Source organism: Cricetulus griseus, chromosome 7 (genome assembly GCF_003668045.3).
Source record: "Cricetulus griseus strain 17A/GY chromosome 7, alternate assembly CriGri-PICRH-1.0, whole genome shotgun sequence".
Lineage (NCBI taxonomy): Eukaryota > Metazoa > Chordata > Mammalia > Rodentia > Cricetidae > Cricetulus > Cricetulus griseus.
Window position 1 is genome coordinate 79407488 of NC_048600.1, and position 19194 is coordinate 79426681.

Here is a 19194-nt window from a genome sequence, read left to right on the forward strand (position 1 = left end):
CAGAGGCTAATTCTGTCTGTTTTTGGTATGAGGGTTGGCCTTGTACTTGCTCAGTGTGGTTCACTGCTAACATAACTGGATGTAGAATTGCCTAGGCAACACACCTCTGGGTGTCTATGAGGTTTGATTGGGGAGGGAAGATCCACCTCAAAAGCAGATAACTGTATTCTGAGGCCCGGGACAGTGGACTGACTAGGAAGGGAGATGTGAGCTAAGAGCTACCATTCCTCTCAGACACAGATCCCACCACTGTCTTCCGTGCCATAAGAACTATGTCTCTCCTTAAACCATGGACCAAAGTAAACCCCTCCCTCCTGGAAGTGGTCTATGGTAAGTTATTTTGTCTCAGCAATGAGAAAGGTAACTGACCTGTTTGCCAAGTGCTCTGCCACTGAGGCAGACACACAGCCTTAAGCAGCTCTTTAAAGGCTGTTTCCTCACCTTGGCTCACTCTCTCTCCACCCTGAGATTCTGCATCCTGGGATCACTTGTTAAATAAAGCAGCCATTCCAAGTCCTGCTTTCAGGCTCAGTTTAGGGAATCCCAAACTAAAATAAACCCTCCCTGGACATGCCTGAGCCCACCCCTAGCTCCTTTGCCAAGTTTCTGCCTATCATACAACATGTATTCCATTGTACAAGAGAAGCTGAATGTGTGACTCTGTGGCGTGTGTTTGTCACACTGCTGTATTACACAAGCCATCACAGTAATGCTAGCTCACAAGGGCAGAAATTTTGTTTATTTTATCCACCTCAGCACTTAGAATACATTCCAACACTGAGTAGGTTCTCAGCCAACATCTGTTGAATGCTAAACAACCTTCTGCAGACTTTAGGACAAAGCATTATGTTCCAATATAATGTTGGATAATTCAGTTTAAATTTCAAATTTTCAAACCTTCCATGGATTAGCTGGGCAGCCTGGAGTGGGGTAATTACCTTCTCTAAGATTCCATTTGCTCCCTACTAAATGATGACAAAGATGTTCACTCTGCTACCAATGACTTAATCTAAAGAAAACATCCAGGAAAGTTCTGGCTGGATAATTCCAGGCCTTTCTTTTCTCTTAACCTGTTCCCTGGGAACAAGAAATCCTGGTGTAAACCAACTAACCCCATGACTCAGCATCTTCTCCCTCTGATTCTCAACCCAGGGAAGATTCCTACAAAGCATGTCCTTGTGCCCAGGGGAGGTCAGGAAGCCAGGCTTCTTTCAATCCTCCAGTGAGATGCCAATTAGAAGTACACAACCAGCAGGAAGAGCTACTGGAGAAAACCACACACTTGTTCCAAAACAAAGATCACTCTGCATGTCATAAAAGCTCAGAAATGCCTTCCAGATGTTGTATACTGGGCCTGCACAGATGTTTCCGATGTCAAACCATAAATGTTGGAAACATAAAACATTTGTGCCCCACAGATGTAGAGATCTAATTATACAGTGAATGTGATAAATCTTTGGGTAATAAAAGGAGACCACAAACTGGCCATATTACATTTTTTAAAATCTGTTTTTCTTCCCCTAATGTTGGCGTTCTACTGGGATATTCCCGGATTCCTTGTTTGGATTTTGGTTTTGAGATTTGACTGGACCATTAACAGAGGAAAAATTTGGATGTACGTGAACATACACATTCACAACCATTCTCACTGAATCCCTCTGGATTGATGGCTGCAACAATCTTTGACAGCTAGGGAAGAAGCTTGTCTCTCCAGTCAATGTCCCTCAGTGGAAGTGCTGAGTGATGTACAAAGATCTGCTAACCGAATACTCTGGTGCACTGAATGGACTCCAGCAGGAACTCAGCACTGCCATTCATGACTCCATGTCACAGCAAGCCACTTATCTTCTGGCATCTGCAAAACCAGACCTTTCATCATCATCTCCAGCTCATTAAGTGTGTGTGTGTGTGTGTGTGTGTGTGTGTGTGTGTGTGTGTGTGTGTGTGTGTGTGTTCCTATGTGTGCACCCCTGCACATACAGGTGTGCACACAAATACGATGGAAATTTTATCTGCCATATTCATGGGACAGCTAGGACACAACCAGTAGCATGAGTTCTAAAAAGCCTTAATAATAAAAGCCTGGAGTCAGATATAGGGTAAATGCTGAAAGGTCAGAGAGATGAAGGAGAAAGCCACAGCCACACGTTACCTCACTAACTTACCAGCTGAAAAGAGACTAAGCTCCTGTCTCCTCCTGCCTTATCAATTCCTCTCTCTGCCCAGCCGAATCACTTCCTGTCTCTCTGTACAGACATCCAGACCTCTATGGTTAACTAGTGACTAGTTCCACCACCCTTTGACCCACATGCTTTATTTGTTAAGAGTATAAACAAGGTATCACTACAACAACCTCACAATGCAGCACGTTTCCTAAGTCTTCTCCTTCTATTAATTACAATGCATCCTATTCTCCCTGGGAAAATTAGTACCCTAAAACACTGCAGTTATTCTTTATCTTAAGTTACCTTTCTGTTGCTGTAAAGAGACACCATGACCAAGGCAACTAAAAAAAAAAAAAAAAAAAAAAAAAAAAAAAAAAAAAAAAAAAAAAAAGAGTTTCAGTTTCAAAGGGTTAGTCCATAACCATTATGACAAGAAGCATGACACCATGTAGGCAGTCATGGTGCTGGAGCAGTAGCTGAGGGTTTATTCCTTGAGATAACAACCACAAGGCAGAGAGAGAGAGAGAGAGAGAGAGAGAGAGAGAGAGAGAGAGAGAGAGAGAGAGAAAGAGAGAGAGAGAGAGAGATCACTAACTGGAATGACATTGGTTTTGAAATCACAAAGCTCATACCCCCCATTGAACACCTCCTCGAGCAAGGCCATACCTCCTAATCCTTCCCAAACAGTTCCACCAAGGACCAAGTGTTTGCATATATGAGCCAATGAGAGTCACTCTCATTCAACCACCATGTTTTTGAAGGGTGTAATTACAAATATTTATTATAGTTAATACTATATCAGTATCTTAAAGAGATAGCCAAATTTGCAAGATTTCATCTGCCCTCTGAAAATGTCAACATACAATCCCAGTTCCCTTCTCCCTCCCCTCCTCCCCTACCACCCCCCCAACTAAAACCCTACCTATCACATATCCTTTCTTCTAATCTACACCTGACTAAACCTTTCCAGAATGTATATTCTTAAGTGACGTCACATCACTTATAAAAAGATGAGGTGTGCTATTTCCGTCTCCCCGGCCGCGGTAGGTACAGGAGCCGCCACCATGTCCGCGCACATGCAATGAATGGTCGTTCGAAACTGCTCCAGTTTCCGATCAAGAGGAATAAGCACACCTACAGCACCGAACCCAATAATCTGAAGGCCCGCAACTCCTTCCGCTACAATCAGCTGATTCAAGACGGTGGGCGTGGAGCCCGCGACCAACGGCAAAGGTGTCGTGGTGGTCGTGAAACGCAGATCGGGTCAGCGAAAACCAGCCACGTCTTACGTAAGGACCACCATCAACAAGAATGCACGGGGCACCCTTAGCAGCATCAGGCACAGGATCCGAAAGAACAAATACTGCCCGGATCTGCGCATGGCGGCCATCCACAGGACCAGTGCCATCCTGCGAAGCCAAAAGCCCGTGGTGGTGAAAAGGAAGTGCGCCAGTCCCCACCAAGATCTCCTGAACCCTACACCCCAGAAGCAATAAAGAGTCCACTGACTTTTTCGACCAAAACAGACAAACAAACAAACAAACAAAAAAGATAAACATGCTCTTACTCATGTGCAGACTCTAGATAATAATACATATGTATTTGGGTACAATGTAACATGTAGAAAAGAGAACACAAAAGGCTCAACACCAGGGGATGCAGAAGGGCTGAAAGCAGGTGCTAGACACTAATTATGGAGGAGGATGCAAAGTGAATTGCTTGCGTAGTTCCAACTATGTCATGGAAGTTTGGGGTTTGGAATGCAAAGTATATGAAATACTAAAAGTGTAAAATTTAATTTGAAGTGTCACAGTTTCCGTTTTGGATGTTAGTTCTAACTGTGTGCAAATTTATTAAGTTGTATAGACTTTGAGTCTAGTTGGTTTGGGTGTGTGGTGTTTTTATTTATTTGCAAGGTGTTTTATATTTATTTTTAAAAATACCTTGATGGTTTAGAAACGAAATCCTGTCTCTACCATGAAATGGTATTATTTTATTGTTATTTTTAAAATTTTAGTTTTCAATTTATTTTTTTGGTGTGTGTGTTTGTGTGTGTGTATGTGTACTTGTATGGGTTTATGTGTATCACACATGTTTCGTACCTGCAGAAGACATTAGATCTGGAACTGAAGTTACAGATGATTCTGAGTTGCCATGTGGGTACCAGGATCTGAACCCAGGTCTTCTGAAAGAGCAGCCATCTCTCAACTGAGCCATCCCTCCAGCCTCAGATTTTTTATTTTTTTAGTTAGTTTAAAACATCACAGATAGAAAATATATCTTCTCAGTGAATTTTCTTAAAACACTAGCGAAAAATCACTAGTTTTATATTTTAACAAGTTATAAAGGGAAGTTGGGGAAAAGGGAGAGAGGCCATAAAGGATTGTCAGGGAAAGACACACGAGCGCGCGCGCACACACACACACACACACACACACACACACACACACACACACACACAAAACTGCTAGATCTGATGCAGTTTTGCCAGTCACATTGGTAGATGTAGTGTTGAGATTTTTATTTATTTTCCTCAAAGCTGTGATGTAAAACATACATCACATGATGTCTTTACAAAGACACCATGGAATATTAGACAATAAAGGTTTTTAATAGTTTGCCTCAGTTGGCCATGCAGCTGTGAAGGGGTCACAGGGTAGAGAGAAGTCTTACAGGATGGCAGGGGTGGGGTGGGGTGGGGGTGTGGTTAGTAGAACACATGGGATAACAATGTACAGGGAGAAAGCCAGGGGCAGAAAGGTTTGTGCAAGGATGAGGGGATGGGATTGAAGGAATTTACAGGGACTAACCAAAACCAAAGATGTATGAAAAAGCCATGTGGAAAACTATAGCTTTGTAAGCTAATTAAAATATATAATTAAAAAAATAAGTTTGCCCAGAGACACTCTGTGTGACAAGATAATGCTGCTGGCTCCCAGATATCAAAGGTTATTAAATGGAAATCCCAGTGCCATGCGTGAGAGACTTCCATATAAGTTGTTGATTGAGGAAGCCCTAAATCAAGCACAAGGCTATTGCCATTGCCCTTCATTGAGCACCAAAATGGGATAGTATAATCCTACAGGGGCTGGAGGGATGGCTCAATGAACAACAGTTGTTGTTCTTCCATAGCCCCTGATTTCAGTTCTCATCATCTATGTTAGGCAGCTCACATTCACTGGAAACTGCTTGCAGGAGACCCAGTGGCCCCTTCTGACCTCTGTAGGCATCTTCATATGTGTGACATACATTCATAAAGAAACACACACACACACACACACACACACACACACCAATTTAATAAATTTTTTTTAAAAGACCCCATTGCTGAAGACACCAACTTTGGTGGCAGGACAGAGAAATCCAGCTAAAATTGAGTTGGAAGCCTCCTCTCCACTGACTAGTTATAGTTCTGGGAGGTATTGATCCAGTTGCTGGAGAAGAAAAGTCATCAACAGTCTTACCTAGCTGTGAATCCTGGGAGCCACAGTTCCAACCAGCTGAGAATGCTGTGTATACTGGTGAAATAGTGGCATGATTGTTATAGAGATAACCAACCTCTTTCTGATTGTATTGGAGGTTTGCTCCACAGGAAGAACTAATGCTTGCTACTATAATGCTTGTCAAAAGCTCACAGATAAGGAAGTCATAGTTCCAGGAAGAAACATGTTCTTGGTGGTTTGCTAAATGTTCATGATATAAAACTGCTTTCTAAATATTTATGTTTATAGCCATAGATTAATGCTCTCTTAGCTTTGGTCAGAGAAGCTTCTCTTTGTATGGTGTTTATAACAGTTTATATAGAGACTCACAACTAATTAGCATGATAAGTATAAATGAATAGTGAGTGATAAGCCATTACCACCACATATTTACCACCTCCCCACCCCCCATCCCCCCCTCCCACCCCCCCCCACCCCCACCCCCACCCCCGCTCAAGGTTCAGGAAACACTGAAGAACAGTGGGCAAAGAGAATGTAAAAAGTGGGTTGTGTACTGTTAAATGCTGTGTTCTGGGCATGTTTTAGCCATCACACCCATAAACTTAGAGCAACTGTGCTTACTTACACAAGATCTAAATATGAGATTCTATCATGGATGGGAGAAGAGTTTGTGAGGAGCAACCATTAACACATGAACAATTGGTAGTCAATTATTGCTGGAAGAGGGATAGTCATTTTATTCAGTGGTGTAGTTTCTGGCAAATTGCCCATGCTTCATTAGAAGGAGGAGGAGAAGGAGAGGGCAGAGGAGGAGGACAAAAGAGAGAAAGAGATGCTTATGCAAGCCATCCTAATTAAATCCAGTGAGTCATACACAAAACAGGATATGAAAGCAGGAGGAGACACATTGGGAAGTGATCTAGTAGGAATAGGAGGAGGGTGAAAAGGGTCCTGGGTAGTGAAATTGACCAAAATACATCATATACATTTATGGAATCATTAAATAATTTTTAAAAATATATAATGTGCCTCAGTTTACATAACTGGTGCATGAAGTGGCAAAGACAAAGATTTAAATAAAGTCTCTCAGGAGATGCCTATATGCTAATGCTGTCTTAGGATATCTAAGACAAGATTGTTCCTGTCTCATATCTAGTAATAGGAGTTGAGACAGCAAGCAGGACCCCTGTGAAATGTGACCATGGTATTTCCTGTCTTCAGCTCATGCTACCATCACCAATCACAGTACGCTGTACAGCACCATCACTTTCCATAAATGTTTAGGGGATAATTAAAATGCTACTATTTGCTAACCCCCTTTTGGTGGTGAGGTGTTTGGTTGAATTTCTTGTTTGATTGGTGGGTTTTGATATCTGGTTTTTTATTCGGGATGTCACTATCCAACTACTCTAGCCTTGAACCTGAGGGTGGTGATATTTTTATTGCACAAATAAAGCCTGTCTGGGTGTCAGAGACTGGAGCTTGCCACTAGCCAACCATAGAGGTCTGTACAGACAGACAGGAAGTAAGGTAGCTGGGCAGAAACAGGAAATTACTCTCTTCTCTGCTGAGACACTTAGGAGGTAAGGTATGCTGTGACTTGCCCCTTTTCTCTATTCTCTCAGCATTTCCCTCTATATCTGACTCCAGCTTTTTATTATCTAGACTGATTAAGAACTCCTTTTACACCTGAGACTATTCTGCCCAGCTTCTAGATGACAAATACGCACCACCACATTGAATTAATTCTGCCTTTATTTGATGCCGCTCAATCCTGGGTACTTTCCCCATTACCGTTGGTGTCTCATAGAGAAGCGATCCAAGTCACAAACAGCACACTTTAAAATAGTTATACCTTTGGAGTTTGCCATATCTGTTAGCCTGCAAAGGAAGTCAACCTTCTTTGCCACTTACAACAGAGACGAATTCTGAGAGTGTTGTCAAGTGATTTAATCATTGTGTAGACACAATATGCTTCCACCAGGGTAAGATGGCTGCAATATCACCAGGCAATAAAATCTCTAGGTGACTCCAGGGTACATGTCATCCATCATTGACTGAAACATCCCTATACTACAGAGCATATGATGCCATAATGAAATCCATTATTATGTAGAATTATTATAAACGGATAAAGAACTTTTTAAAAATTTACAAAATCTGGCTGCTTCAAGTGGAAAAAATATTAAGGCCCTTGACTGTTATCTGGAAATGATAAAATTCTTGACTCTATAATCATCATTCCTTGTTTGATTCAATCATGCTAAGAAGGACCAATCAGACTTAATTGAGAATAAAACCCAGAGAGATGCCAACAGCTAAAGGGAGTGTCAAACATGCAGAGCCTGCCCTGCACTATATTAGCTCTAAACACATACATTAGAAAAGAATGGAGGTGAAAATCTAATTCTCTCTCCACCTCATGATACTGAAAATAGAAAACAAATTAACCTCAAGGAAGATGAGGATTGGAGGCAGTTAAGATAAAGAAGGGGAATGAGGAGGATGTTAAAGTACACACAGAAAAGGTATTCTAAAACCTGTAAGCCAAGACATATGAGAAACAGGAGAATTCCTAGTGACAACCCTACTAACCAGCCTTAAAATGTGCTCATTGTTGAAAGACTTACTTATAGGGCGTTTGTACACATCAAGTCTCTCATCTTCTAGTGCAGAAACCTCCAGGCCTAGATGGGATCAGCATTTAGTATTTTCAAATATAAGGAAATGAATTTGAACCAACTTCACAAGTCTCTCGAGAAATTGGAGACTTCGTTACTGATTCTGGAAAACCACCATAATGCTGCAAATGAAAACAAAGTCAGAAAGACTCCAGACCCAGTCACAGAAGCGGCACCAATCACTGGCCTAGGTAATACTGATTTTCTGCCTCTTTAGCTTTTCCTCCTCCTGTGTCATTCTCCTGACTTTATGGTGGGTTCCAGCAGGGACAGCATGGCTCAGTAAACATCTCTATGGCAAGAGATTTGAAACCACCCTGAAACAATGTCAAGCCTCCCAGGACAGACATCTGATTGGGTTAAGGCAATAGCCTGTTCCCTGAAGGAGGAGGAGTAGCCACCTCAGGGAAGCCAGATTGTTCCCCCTCAATGGTGACAGAGATGACAACATCTCTCAAGTACTTTACAAATTGAGAATGGAAACAGTGGTCAACCAGACACAATGACCAGGGGATCCGAACTCTTGCTCTGTTTACACCTATAGCCCACATAAGTGCCCCAAGGACAGACAGACAAATTTGGAGATTACTGACCTCTTTTGGGGTCCCACTTCCCAGTATGTCACACTGACTCAGGCTCCTTTCTCCACTTTTGCATTACTGTCTCTTTAACTGTCACAGAAAGACAATGGCTCAGCCTACTTTACAGGGACTCCTCAAACCGGAGCTTCCCCCCCATCCCCAAATCTCCCATGAACAGGCACAGTAGCTTAGAAAAAAAAAACATTGGGGGAAAATATGTAAAGACAGATAAAAGTATGAATAATACACAACCAAGTTAAGTACATTTCAGAAATGCAAAGTAATAATCCATGTAAATCACTTCATTGGCATAATAAGGATTACATGATAATCTCAACTGATGCAGAGATTATTTTTATAAAATCCAACATTGCTTCATGATTTAGAAAAAGAACACTGACAATCTAATCTAATCTAATGAAACTATCTATCAAGCCCCATAGCAAGTATCTCACTCCATGTAAAACACTGAAAACTGACATTCGAATCCAAAATTAGAAGAGCATTTTGTCAATACTCTACTGACCAGCTCTTTCAATAGTAAACTAGAGAGGAAAAAGACACAAGCATTAGGAAAAAGAAACTGCTCATGATATTGTACTTAAAAATACAAAAGAATCTACAGATTTTCACAGGTAGTAACCAGAATTAAGAACTGAATGCATCAAAGTTAGTAGGTACAAGGGTAATATATAAAAATTACATGTATTTACTTACCCTGGTACCAAATAATTAGAAAATAAAACTTAAATAACAGTGTCTACAATAGCATAAAATAATTCCAGCAATCAAATATCGACTAGTAAACTTTTAAAACCCAGGAAAGACCATAAAACACTGAAACCAAAGTAAAAAATATATATACAAGGACGTATCATACCAGCAAATTAGAAGACTCACAAGTATAAAGATTCAGTTCTTATTAAAGATACATGTAGATTTACTGCCATCCCAATAAAACTTCAGCAAGGTTTTGTGAACATTGCTAATCACATTCTAAAATTCATTTAAAAATATAGGTAAAAGGCCACATACAGCCAATACAGTCAAGAAGATGAAGATAAAAGATTGTCACTACCTGTTCCTGAATAACAGGTACTGATTGTCACTACCTGTTACTGTCAAAGTGAGATGTGCATCAGAGATGCCTCCTGTGTGACGAAGTGGCCTTGAAGTGAAGTGGGAAAAAATAAGCTGTGATGCTGAGCCAACTGGGTACCAACATTGACACAAAACTCAGGCAGAGATGCACTCTTCAGATCCCATAGTGTGAATGAATATAGCAGGTGCACTCACAGCGTTGTATGGTGGAGGCCCATCACTCAATGTGGCCACTTCACAGGATCAAGAGATTCAGGACCAGATTGTGGTCCTGAATGCTGCATGCTGCATGTATTGTGGAAAATGTGTTTCTGCAATCTTTTGAATAAACCAAAAGCAAATCATAGGCCCTATTATAATTGATCTTGACTCTAAAATATTATTAAAATACAACATAGTTAAATACAAAATATGGCAACATGACCACTAACTTTCAGTAGCAAATATTGTATACTGTACATAATTGCATGTTCTGTACTTTTATGAGAGCCACAATTCAGTAGGACTGTTTACGCAATATTACCCCTAGGACACTATGGCTATGGTGATCATTTCTTCAGTTTGCTTATACTGTCATAGGACCACAATTGCATGTGTGTGTTCCCTGGTTGACCAAAAGTATGACCTTCAGTGACATGGTTTGCCTTCAGTGAAAAGAATATAGCAAAGGTGGTGGGATCTATAATTTGCCTTCAGTGAAAAGAATATAGCAAAGGTGGTGGGATCTATATTACTGCATGCACATTATTATGCCAACGAGGCCCCCATCACCTTTTTTCTTTGAAAATTTGTTACATTTATTTATTGTGCATGTATGTTTTTATGTCTTCCTGCCTGTGATATGTGAAGATCAAAGGACAACGCTCGGGAGTCAGTACTCTCCTTGTAGCATATGTGCTCCAGGCACTGAACTCAGGTGTCGTGCTTAGAAACAAGGGTCCCACTGACTATTTCATCAGACTTTAATTTTTTCCTTTCTTAATTTAAATTAGAAACAATCTTGTTTTACATGTCAATCGCAGTTCCCTTTCTCTCCCCTCCTCCCCTGCTCCCCCCACCCCACCGACCCCCTATCCCTTCCCCTTTCTGCTCCTCAGGGAGGGATGAGGACTTCCATGGGGACCTTCAAAGTCTGTCATATCATTTGGAGCAGGGCCTAGGCCCTCCTCCGTGTGTCTAGGCTGAGAGAGTATCCCTCTATGGGGAATGATCCCCCAAAGTCCATTCGTATACTAGGGATAAATACTGATCCACCGCCAGAGACCCCATAGATTGCCCAGCCTTCCTAACTGATACCCATGTTCAGGGGCTCTGGGTCTGTCCTATGCTGGTTTCTTAGCTATCAGACTGGGATCCATGAGCTCCCCCTTGTTCAGGTCAGCTGTTTCTGTGGGTTTCTCCAGCCTGGTCTTGACCCCTTTGCTCATCACTCCTTCTTCTCTGCAACTGGATTCCAGGAGTTCAGATCAGTGTTTAGTAGTGGGTCTCTGCTTCTGCTTGCATCAGCTACTGGATGAAGGCTCTAGGATGGTATATAATGTAGTCATCAATCTCATTATCTGGGAAGGGCATTTAAGGTAGCCTCTCCACTATTGCTTAGATTCTTAGTTAGGGTCATTCTTGTAGATCTCTGGACAATTATCTAGTGCCAGAATTCTCTTTAAACATTATGCACTGCTTAGTGGAAACACACATAGATAAGTTTACACAGAAGGAAGGGAACATTGTTTACCAGACAAATTCAAACTGGAAGCTCTCTTCTGTCCCCTTTGTTGAACATCGCCACCAATGCAGAGAAAATAGAGTCAGTAACATTTTAAGAAGCAGAATGCATAAAAATATAATATGTACTCACTCATAAATGGATATTAGACATAAAGCAAAGGACAACTAGCCTATAGGACACAACCCCAGAGAATCTAGGTAACAAAGAGGACCCTAATAGAGACATGCATGGATCTGGGCATTTCCCTAGTGCCAGATTTCTCTTTAAACAAATAATGGCTCCCTCTATTATGATATCTCTTTTCTTGCTTTCCTCTATTCTTCTCCACCCAAACTTCCTAGTCCCTCATGTCTTCTTCTCCCCTCCCCTTCTCCCTTTCTCTTTCTCCTAACTCCTCCTCCCCCCCCCCATGCTCCCAATTTTCTCAGGAGATTCTGTGCCTTTCCCTTTCTCCAGGGAACCATGTATGTCTCTCTTGGGGTCCTCCTTGTTTCCTAGCTTCTTTGGTGCTGTGGATTATAGGATGATAATCCTTTGCTCAATGTCTAATATCCATATATGAGTGAGTAATATCATGTTGGTCTTTTTGTGACTGGGTTACCTCACTCAGGATAGTTTCTTCTAGTTGCATCCATTTGCCTGCACATTTCAAGATTCCATTGGGTTTTTTCCCCCACTGATTAGTACTCCATTGTATAAATGTACCACATTTTCTTTATCCATTCTTCAATTGTGGGGCATCTAGGTTGCTTCCAGGTTCTGGCTATTACAAATAATGCTGCTTTGAACATAGCTGTACAGATATCCTTATTGTTTGAATGTGCATCCTTTGGGTACATGACTAAGAGTGGAATTGTTGGATCTTGAGGTAGACTGATTCCCGTTTTCCTGAGGAACCTCCATACTGATTTCCAAAGTGGATGTAGGAGTTGCACTCCCACCAGCAGTGGAGGAGTGTTTCCCCTTTCTCCACATCCTCTCCAGGATAATCATTGGTGTTTTTGATTTAACAATTCTTACAGAAGCAAAATGGTATCTCAGAGTTGTTTTGATTTGCATTTCCCTGATGGCTAAGGATGTTGAGCACTTTCTTGAGTGTCTTTCAGCCATTGCAGATTCCTCTATTAAGAATTCTCTATTTAGTTCTGTAGCTCGCTTTTTCATTGGATTATTTGGTATTTTGGTAACTAGCTTCTTGAGTTCTTCGTATATTTTGGAAATCAGCCCTCTGTCAGATGTGGGGTTGGTGAATATCTTTTCCCATTCTGTAGGTTGCCATTTTGTCTTGTTGAGTATGTCCTTTGCCTTACAAAAGCTTCTCAGTTTCAGGAGGTCCCATTTATTAATTGTCAATCTCAGCGTCTGCTACTGGTGTTATGTTCAGGAAGTGGTCTCCTGTACCAATTCATTCAATGGTACCTCCCACTTTCTCTTTAAGAGGTTCAAAGTGGCTGGGTTTATGTTGAGGTCTTTGACCCATTTGGACTTAAGTTTTGTGCATGGTGATAGACATGGATCTATCTGCAGTCTTCTACATGCCAGGGTCCAGTTATGTCAGCACCATTTGTTGAAGATGTTTTCTTGTTTCCAATGTATAATTTTAGCTTCTTTGTCAAAAATCAGGTGTTCCTAGTGTGTGGTTAATATCAGGGTTTTCAGTTCAATTCCATTGATTTACCTGTCTATTTTGTGCCAGTACCAAGCTGTTTTCAGGACAATAGCTCTATAGTAGAGATTGAAGTCAAGGATGGTGATGCCTCCAAAAGTTCCTTTATTGTACAGGGCTGTTTTGGCTATCCTGGGTCTTGTGTTTTTCCACATAAAATAGAGTATTATTCTTTGAAGATCTGTGAAGAATTGTGCTGGTATTTTGATAGGGATTTCATTGAATCTGTAGATTGCTCTTGGCAAGATTGCCATTTTTACTACATTGATCCTATGTATCCAAGAGCATGGGAGATCTTTCCATTTCAGACTTTAGTTTTTATATTTATACCCTTGGAACTTGTGACAACCCTTTAGCATCAGCCTTTAAGGTACAGGAGTTAGAGATGTGAACCACCATGCCTGGCTGGCCACCCATCTCATGGAAGTCTCTCTCTCTCTCTCTCTCTCTCTCTCTCTCTCTCTCTCTCTCTCTGCTCTCTCTCTCCCTTCCTCCCTCCCTCCTACTCTTCCTCCCTCTCTCCCCCTACCCTTACCTCCTGGCTTTAAGTAGGCAGGGGAATTTTGTTTAAAAATCTCGCAAATGACAAGGAGCCAGGATTAGCCTTCCAGAACCTACAGAGAGCTTGGAGGTAATCCTGACTTCCCAGTGAGAGAAGATAACTGCATGGTGTTTTAAGCCACCACAACTGTGGTGATAATTGTCATGTAACAGCTGAAAATTAATATGATGTATATGCCAAAGAGATGGGCACAAAGCACCGTGCTGACCACGGAGGCTCATCATAAATTATTTTGTTTCAGAAAGATAAATACAGAGGACAAATAACAAAGTAATTGTCAAGGAGGGAGAGCATGAGAGATTCTGTTAAGAACAACTGTCACATCCCCTACATCTGCTTTATGGCTTACTAAAAATCTGAAAGATAAAAATCAGATGTGCACGGTCTGCCCAAATTGTCTTCTGATTTTATTCTTTGTCATATTAATCTTGCAATTCATTCTTAAACAAACCTTTTGGACTTTGTTTTTCTTTTTTTTTTCAGTTAGCATACAAAATAATGGGCTTCATTGTGACATTTTATACAAATATATCATTTCATTGTGCTCTGGCCTTTACTACCCTCCAACAACATCTCCTTCTACCCAATCTCCTTCCTCCTCCCAAAATTGTGTGTGTGTGTGTGTGTGTGTGTGTGTGTGTGTGTGTGTGTGTGTAATAGAGGTCCTGCATGTGAAACAATGTTTCATCCTTCCCCTTTCTCTTCTTTCCCATTAATAACCTGATTATAGTTTCATTAAATATAGATTCTCTACATAAGAGAAAACAAGCAATACTTGTCTTGCTTTATCTCACTTAATTCGATGGTTTCCAGTTGCATCCATTTCACCATAAATGACAGGATTTCTTTCCAGCTGAGTAGAATCCCACTGGGCATGGGTACCACATTTCCTTTACCCATGGATCTGATTATGAACCACAAGGCTGGATCCATGTCTTAATTATTGTGACAACACAGCAATAAATGTGGGTGTTTGGATACCTCTGTAACAGGCTGACTTCAATTCCTTTGGGTTTGCACCCAGAAGTGGACTAGCTGGCTCATGTGGTAGTTTTACTTTTAGCTTTTTGCCGCACTCTGCACACTGATTTCCCCAGTGGCTGCACCAGTTTGCCCTCCCACCAGAAGTGTGAATGGGTTCCTCTTTCCCCACACCATGCCTTGGCAACATCAGTTGTCATTTGCTTTCTAGTGATAGCCAATAGGACTAGAGTGTCAAAACCTTTTAATTTGCATATCACTGATGGCTAAGGAGAGTGTCCTTTTTTTTCCCTGTATTTATTGGCCATTTGAATTTTTTTTCTCTTTGAGAACTGCCCAATGTATTTGCCCATTTATTGATTGCTTTGTTTTCTTGGTGTTTTATTTTATTTTAGTTTTTTAAATAGTGTCCAGATGTTAATCTTTAGATAGATAGATAGATAGATAGATAGATAGATAGATAGATAGATAGACAGATATGACAAAAGAATGTTTTCCCATTCTGTAAGCTGTCTCTTCACCTACTGATTATTTTCTTAACTTTGAGATATGTGTGTGTGTGTGTGTGTGTGTGTGTGTGTGTGTGTGTGTGTGCCTGTGTGTGTGTGTGTTCATACATGTCTGTACATGACAAGTATGAGTTAACGTTGGAGGCCAGAAGAAAGCATTGGATACCTGGCAATAGTTGTGAGCACCATGAGGGTGCTGGGATTTGAACGTGGATCCTCTGGAAGAATAGCTAATGCTATTAACCCCTGAGCCATCTCTTCAGTACCATAAAAGCTTCCTTAATTTTATGTGATGTCATTTTTTTGGCAATCCTTTCCTGAGCTATGGGAGTCCTTTTGAAAAAGTCCTTGCCTAAGCCTGGGTCTTCAGATATTCACTGTGCAATTAACATCACTGAACACCTGCTTCATGCAAAGGATTGTGGGCACATTAAGGATGTACCCTAATACACCATGAAATGACTTTTAACAGTGCAGAGTGGCAAGTGTTCTTGGGAGGCTGCACAATGCTGTGCAGCAAAGAGTTTAAGGCAGCCTCAGGTAACAGGGAAGGCTTACCTAAAGAGCTGTTTTTTGAAATATGTGTTGAAAGATGAGCAGACTGTTTCCAGGTGATGAAGGATGCGTGAGAAGAGGGTCATCTAGATAGCAGAGGCATGGAGCCATGAGTCCCAGTGCATGCTGGGATAATGAGGTGTATTCTTACCCACACTCTGCTGGGTGGGTCCTTGGCAAGCACCCATAAACATCTGGTGGCTCAAGAACATTTCTTGCCTATGTCTAATTAGCTAAACTTCTACATTGTCCACCACCGTGTCTTCTGCCTAAAACACACAAATGGATTCCCAGAGCACTGAACTCAAGCAGCAAACTTTGCTATCATCATCAAGTATCATATATTCTTCATAATGACGTGTTCTCTAGTTCCTACCAGCACCACCTCGGCAATACATTGCATTACAACATCATTGTGGCTAAGACTTCACTGGGGATAGGATTGTTCAGCTCCAATGCGACCCTTAAGAGCAACATACCCTTGCTAAGACCACTGCTTCTACGTATTAACTTGATGGAGCCACAGGGTCCCTGGCTTTCTGGTTGAATGTTATTTCTGGGCTTGGCTGAGAAATTATTGCGATATATTAGATTTGAATTGGTGGATGACTTCTTGACCCAGGACATTTTTCCCCAGCTCTACGCTCCACTAAGGAAAACTTTGAGTAAAAGAAGCCAGACAGAGAAGAATCCTAATGATATGTTATTTATATGAAATTCAAACACAGACAAAAACCAATCTGTGATGGTTGTCGGGGCCTGTATATTGGAAATCTATTCCATCCTGCCATGAATTCAGAGAGCTTGACTCTTTAAATTAGCTTGATGGCTGCAGGATGTCCTGGCCTTGGTGGTGAATGGCTCCTATATAAGTAACAATAGACCTAGGCCCAGGCAAGTTTACACTCACCCTGAAGGTTAGGTGATTTGTGCAGCTATAGAGCCCCTGATAGCCAAGTAGTAGGTGCAGCTAGGAGTGTCTTTAGGATTAAGGGAAGTAATTGCTATTTGACCTTTATGCATGATAATAGAAGTCTTCTGTCATTGTCCCCACCTTTGGTTGGTTACTTAAGATGGTGTAAATAAACAGGGCACATTCAGTATTAATTGATTCTGCCCTCCTGGTATGATCCTACGTCTCCAGCTTTCCTTTAACCCCTATAGCTAGCCTTCCTTCATCCACACTCCCCGGCTCAGGAATGGACTCAAGGCTGTTTGGCTGGTTCCAATCACAGCCCTGAAGACACCAGTCCACCAGCGTATGTCCCCACAATGTGGGGCTAATACGAACAGGCTGTGGCAGATGGTTTGAGTGAGGTGTGATAGTTTAAATGAGAACCCCATGTAGGCTCACGTACTTGAACACTCAGTCCCCAGTTGGTGGCACTGTTTAAGGGGGTTATGGAACCCTAGGGAGGTGCAGCCTTGCTGGGAGGGAACACATCACTTGGGGATGGTTTATAGGCCGCCCCACTTACAGTTCAGTTTCTCAGCTTCCCATGGGACAAAATGTGATCAGCTTGCTACAGGCTCCTGCCACCATGGTGGCCACTTGCTAGCATGCTGCCACACCATGATGGACTCTTATGCCTCTGGAACCACAAGCCAAATTAATTTTTCCTTCTGTACATTGCTCTTGGTCAGGGAGTTCATCACAGCAATAGAAAAGTAACTAATACGGAGGAATAGTGGTTCTCTTTAAGCAGAATTTTTGGAATAGTTACTGGAAGGACCAGATGGTTCCTAGGGCCCTGACAATATTCTGTTTCTTAATATAAGGGCTGGTGTGTGTGTGTATGTGTGTGTGTGTTTCTTTGCTTTGATGATTCCCTTTTCTGAATGTATAGTGCACACTAATTTAAAAGCTTATTTTAAAAGTGACCACACCTGTTATGTCTCTTCCTGTGTGCCTGATGGTGAAGCAAAGACAGCTTTCTGTTAGCCGCACCGCATCACCGTTCTGAGATGCTACACACACTGTGTTCAGCCATGAAGGCCATTTGGGAACTATGCACACTTCCCAGCTTCCCTTGCAACCATCCCTGGCTAAGGCTGAATGACAAGTGTCACTCTAGAGCCAAGAAGCAAAACCAGAATCCGGTCTCCACACTGTCCGTCTCCTTTCCAGCAGCTGGATGCTGTGGTAAGAAGTGGCAGATACCAAGTCCTAAGAGAGGCAGCCAGAATTAAGGCTTTGAGGGGAGCTGTCCACAGACCAAGCACACTGCAGTCAGTGGTTAAGGAACAAATGCCTTTGACTGTGTGTAAGCCACTGGCTGCTATGTGTTCTATGGATTCCTGTATCTCACTCTATCCAAATTCACTTTCCTAATGATTCTTCCAGGAAACTAGAAAGTTCCCTTTGTTCTCTTCCCTCTTTCCTCTTTCCCTCTGTTCCTCCTTTTCCTCTGCCCCTCTATTCCTTCCTCCTTTTCTCTTTCTACCCTTCTTAGTCCCTTTTTACTTTTTATTTTCTATTTTGACTCATTTTGCTATCACTACTGTCTCCTGCTTTTTTTGAGACCCGATTTATAATGCAGCCTAGGAACTCTGCAACCATACCTAATTGCCAATTAATACACTTGCTTCTTATTTCAATTGTTTATTTTTATTTCGGCAGTACTACCTGGCTGGTTTTTTTAAGACTATCTCAGGTTATTATTATTATTATTATTATTATTATTATTATTATTAGATATTTATAATCTTGCCTCTTTTTCCTTTAGAGAACTGTTATTGCATTACTTATGCCTGGTTGTTCCAGTATCTGAACACTACACTGCCAGTTGTCCTTGCTGCCTTTGACTCACTGTGAGTAATCTGCAATTGTGCTCAGTTACCTTTACAAAAGACAGCCCTTTCCCCTAGAAAATTCTCTGTGAAAATTCTGTAATGGCTTTGGAGGGCTCCCTGATAACCATTTCCAGTGGATCAACTATTGTGGACCACCAGGTGCCTGCACCTAATTAAAGAGGGCAGAACTTGTGGTTGCTGCTGCCTAGGGGTGTCCACCTTCTCCTCTGCTCAGCACCCAACAAAGTAAACTAGTGGTGGCATACCCAGAAGAGAAAACAAAACAGATGTTGAAGTCTCCTGTGATAGAGTAAAGCTGAAAGCTGATTCTCACACACACACACACACACACACACACACACACCCGATTGATGTTTAGAAACAGAGGCATCTTTTAGCTCTGGGAAGTCATGCTGCTTTCTCTCTTTTCA

At 41.6% G+C, this 19194-nt stretch overlaps 1 pseudogene; it reads left to right on the forward strand.

Moving 5' to 3' along the window:
* The first annotated feature begins 3229 nt into the window (after window positions 1–3229).
* LOC100771263 lies at window positions 3230–3661 on the forward strand (annotated as a pseudogene).
* The last annotated feature ends 15533 nt before the right edge of the window (window positions 3662–19194 follow it).